This window comes from Oncorhynchus masou, unplaced genomic scaffold (genome assembly GCF_036934945.1).
Source record: "Oncorhynchus masou masou isolate Uvic2021 unplaced genomic scaffold, UVic_Omas_1.1 unplaced_scaffold_2050, whole genome shotgun sequence".
NCBI classification, from domain to species: domain Eukaryota; kingdom Metazoa; phylum Chordata; class Actinopteri; order Salmoniformes; family Salmonidae; genus Oncorhynchus; species Oncorhynchus masou.
The window spans coordinates 25,001-30,000 of record NW_027008538.1 but is presented as its reverse complement, the minus strand read 5'-3'; the positions used below and the strand labels follow the sequence as shown (position 1 = coordinate 30,000).

Here is a 5,000-nt window from a genome sequence, read left to right as displayed (position 1 = left end):
CATATGGTTCTCCTGCAGCATTAGGTCTGTATATATAGTTTGACTCAGACCATATGGTTCTCCTGCAGCATTAGGTCTGTATATATAGTGTGATTCAGACCATATGGTTCTCCTGCAGCATTAGGTCTGTATATATAGTGTGATTCAGACCATATGGTTCTCCTGCAGCATTAGGTCTGTATATATAGTGTGATTTAGACCATATGGTTCTCCTGCAGCATTAGGTCTGTATATATAGTGTGATTTAGACCATATGGTTCTCCTGCAGCATTAGGTCTGTATATATAGTCTGACTCAGACCATATGGTTCTCCTGCAGCATTAGGTCTGTATATATAGTGTGATTTAGACCATATGGTTCTCCTGCAGCATTAGGTCTGTATATATAGTGTGATTTAGACCATATGGTTCTCCTGCAGCATTAGGTCTGTATATATAGTCTGACTCAGACCATATGGTTCTCCTGCAGCATTAGGTCTGTATATATAGTGTGATTTAGACCATATGGTTCTCCTGCAGCATTAGGTCTGTATATATAGTGTGACTCAGACCATATGGTTCTCCTGCAGCATTAGGTCTGTATATATAGTGTGATTCAGACCATATGGTTCTCCTGCAGCATTAGGTCTGTATATATAGTGTGATTCAGACCATATGGTTCTCCTGCAGCATTAGGTCTGTATATATAGTGTGATTCAGACCATATGGTTCTCCTGCAGCATTAGGTCTGTATATATAGTGTGATTTAGACCATATGGTTCTCCTGCAGCATTAGGTCTGTATATATAGTGTGATTTAGACCATATGGTTCTCCTGCAGCATTAGGTCTGTATATATAGTCTGACTCAGACCATATGGTTCTCCTGCAGCATTAGGTCTGTATATATAGTGTGATTCAGACCATATGGTTCTCCTGCAGCATTAGGTCTGTATATATAGTGTGATTCAGACCAGTGTGGTTCTCCTGCAGCATTAGGTCTGTATATATAGTGTGATTTAGACCATATGGTTCTCCTGCAGCATTAGGTCTGTATATATAGTGTGATTTAGACTATATGGTTCTCCTGCAGCATTAGGTCTGTATATATAGTGTGATTTAGACCAGTATGGTTCTCCTGCAGCATTAGGTCTGTATATATAGTCTGACTCAGACCATATGGTTCTCCTGCAGCATTAGGTCTGTATATATAGTGTGATTCAGACCAGTATGGTTCTCCTGCAGCATTAGGTCTGTATATATAGTGTGATTTAGACCAGTATGGTTCTCCTGCAGCATTAGGTCTGTATATATAGTCTGACTCAGACCATATGGTTCTCCTGCAGCATTAGGTCTGTATATATAGTGTGATTCAGACCAGTATGGTTCTCCTGCAGCATTAGGTCTGTATATATAGTGTGATTTAGACCATATGGTTCTCCTGCAGCATTAGGTCTGTATATATAGTGTGATTCAGACCAGTATGGTTCTCCTGCAGCATTAGGTCTGTATATATAGTGTGATTCAGACCAGTATGGTTCTCCTCCAGCATTAGGTCTGTATATATAGTGTGATTTAGACCAGTGTGGTTCTCCTGCAGCATTAGGTCTGTATATATAGTGTGATTTAGACCATATGGTTCTCCTGCAGCATTAGGTCTGTATATATAGTCTGACTCAGACCATATGGTTCTCCTGCAGCATTAGGTCTGTATATATATAGTGTGATTTAGACCATATGGTTCTCCTGCAGCATTAGGTCTATATATATATAGTGTGATTTAGACCAGTATGGTTCTCCTGCAGCATTAGGTCTGTATATATAGTGTGATTTAGACCAGTGTGGTTCTCCTGCAGCATTAGGTCTGTATATATAGTGTGATTTAGACCAGTGTGGTTCTCCTGCAGCATTAGGTCTGTATATATAGTCTGACTCAGACCATATGGTTCTCCTGCAGCATTAGGTCTGTATATATAGTGTGATTCAGACCATATGGTTCTCCTGCAGCATTAGGTCTGTATATATAGTCTGACTCAGACCATATGGTTCTCCTGCAGCATTAGGTCTGTATATATAGTGTGATTCAGACCATATGGTTCTCCTGCAGCATTAGGTCTGTATATATAGTGTGATTTAGACCATATGGTTCTCCTGCAGCATTAGGTCTGTATATATAGTCTGACTCAGACCATATGGTTCTCCTGCAGCATTAGGTCTGTATATATAGTGTGATTTAGACCATATGGTTCTCCTGCAGCATTAGGTCTGTATATATAGTGTGATTCAGACCATATGGTTCTCCTGCAGCATTAGGTCTGTATATATAGTGTGATTTAGACCAGTGTGGTTCTCCTGCAGCATTAGGTCTGTATATATAGTGTGATTTAGACCATATGGTTCTCTTGCAGCATTAGGTCTGTATATATAGTGTGATTCAGACCAGTGTGGTTCTCCTGCAGCATTAGGTCTGTATATATAGTGTGATTTAGACCATATGGTTCTGCTGCAGCATTAGGTCTGTATATATAGTCTGACTCAGACCATATGGTTCTCCTGCAGCATTAGGTCTGTATATATAGTGTGATTTAGACCATATGGTTCTCCTGCAGCATTAGGTCTGTATAGTCTATGTGTGAGAGTCATAGGACTCCATAATAACAGGTTCTGTGGGTGGCTCCTGCCCACGATTTGGTTGCTCCACAGTGTGAGGGTCACGCTATAGAAAACATGATGAAGTGATTTCAGTGTTTCACTCAGAAGTGTACTAGACTACTAAAACGGTATGATTCAATAAATAAACGGTTTATTCTAACACAGTCTTCAAGCAGGAATGCATGATTCCAGATATTTTGACGATTGTCTTGAATTTGGGGTTTGACTACTAGGTAATTGTTTTGTTTTTTATCAAAATAGGATTCTTTAATTTAGCTGATTTTTGTTGTTCAATAGACATTTATTTGTCTACATATTTTTTGGGGCACTAATATCACATATGCTAATTCATTTGAGACAGTGTAATTGATATAGTAGTCTATTGGTAAATAACCCACCCATTTTCACTTACCTCATCCTTACACTGTTTTTATTTATTTACTTTTCTGCTCTTTTGCACACCAGTATCTCTACCTGTACATGACCATCTGATCATTTATCACTCCAGTGCTAATCTGCAAGGTTGTAATTATTCGCCTACCTCCTCATGCCTTTTGCACACAATGTATATAGACTCGCCTTTTTTGTACTGTGTTATTGACTTGTTAATTGTTTACTCCATGTGTAACTCTGTGTTGTCTGCTCACACTGCTAAGCTTTATCTTGGCCAGGTCGCAGTTGCAAATGAGAACTTGTTCTCAACTAGCCTACCTAGTTAAATAAAGGTGAAAAAAAAATATATATATATATAGTCCTATGCCTATTCATTAAATGGCTGACCTGAGGGCCATTTGTTCAATCTTGGGGTGGCAGGGTAGCCTAGTGGTTAAGAGCGTTGGACTAGTAACCGGAAGGTTGCAAGTTCAAACCCCCGAGCTGACAAGGTACAAATCTGTCGTTCTGCTCCTGAACAGGCAGTTAACCCACTGTTCCCAGGCCATCATTGAAAATAAGAATTAGTTCTTAACTGACTTGCCTTGTTAAATAAAGGTCAAATTAAATCTTAAATACAATTCAGACCAGAATGCTGGGACCCGTTTCTCTTCAGCAGTAACAACAGGGGGTGTAAATGTTTTGGATTGTCTGGCGCTAAACCGAACTCGGCGAACTGAACGAGTGTGCTCTTGTACTCCCTATAGTACTGTTTGTCCATCTTGAGACGCCGTAGCCAGTATCCACTTCCTCAAAATAGTCAGAATTAGTAAAAAAAATAACTAATTTTAGTCGCGCAATTATACATTTAACTATGTTTGGTGCAGTATATATATTTTTTTAAAGTCTCATTGAATGACAACAAACATTTCATTGTAGAATCCCTCCTGTTGACCAATCACTAACCAAGGGGCGTAGATTTGGGCTATCGACTTCGGTTTGCCGCGAAAAAAATAAATAATTGTTTCCACGAACAGCCGAAAAAAAAGTTTGCAGAATGAACAAAGAAACATCACAAAAATGTTGTCCTAAAATTTATGCCACAAACTGTTCGGGATGGAAAACAACATGGATGCCTTTACCTCGTCATTCAACTACAAAAATCCCCCCCCCCACCCCGGTGGACGATCGGCAGACCAACAGAACCTCTGAGAGCATAATGAGAAGTCATGATGTCATCGCTGAATGACAGCGATGATGACAACGTTTTATCACACTTTCCTATTGATATTAGATGATGTAATCCCGAAAGTAATCAGCTGTTTTTAAGATTGTTACTGTAATCCACTTACATATTTTTTTTCCTTCTCAGAGTAATCATAGTGAGTGGCGCAGCGGCGGTCTAAGGCACTGCATCTCAGTGCAAGAGGCGTCACTACAGTCCCTGGTTTGAATCCAGGCTGTATCACATCCGGCCGTGATTGGGAGTCCCATAGGGCGGCGCACAATTGGCCCAGCGTCGTCCAAGTTTGGCCGGGGTTAGGCCGTAATTGTAAATAAGAATGTTCTTAACTGACTTGCCAAGTTAAATAAAGGTTAGATCCCTAAAATCTGGTCTGAATTTTGTAATCGGATTACGTAACCTCAGTTGCATGTAATCCGTTTACAGCCTCTCTATCCTAATCCCAGTTTACATACCCTCTCTATCCTAATCCCAGTTTACATACCCTCTCTAGCCTAATCCCAGTTTACATACCCTCTCTATCCTAATCCCAGTTCACATACCCTCTCTAGCCTAATCCCAGTTTACATACCCTCTCTAGCCTAATCCCAGTTCACATACCCTCTCTAGCCTAATCCCAGTTCACATACCCTCTCTAGCCTAATCCCAGTTTACTGAGGGACAATTCTTCAGAGGCTTTAGAGAGACGTTCTCTATACATTAATGTCCATAGAGAGCAATAGTAAAGGCGTCTTTTTTTCAGGCCAGAACTCCATAC

The 5,000-nt window shown here is 40.1% G+C and overlaps 1 pseudogene; it reads right to left on the bottom strand.

Moving 5' to 3' along the window:
- The window catches only part of LOC135532826 (laminin subunit alpha-5-like), an 86,076-nt pseudogene that overhangs the window by 56,127 nt on the left and 24,949 nt on the right, over positions 1 to 5,000 (bottom strand).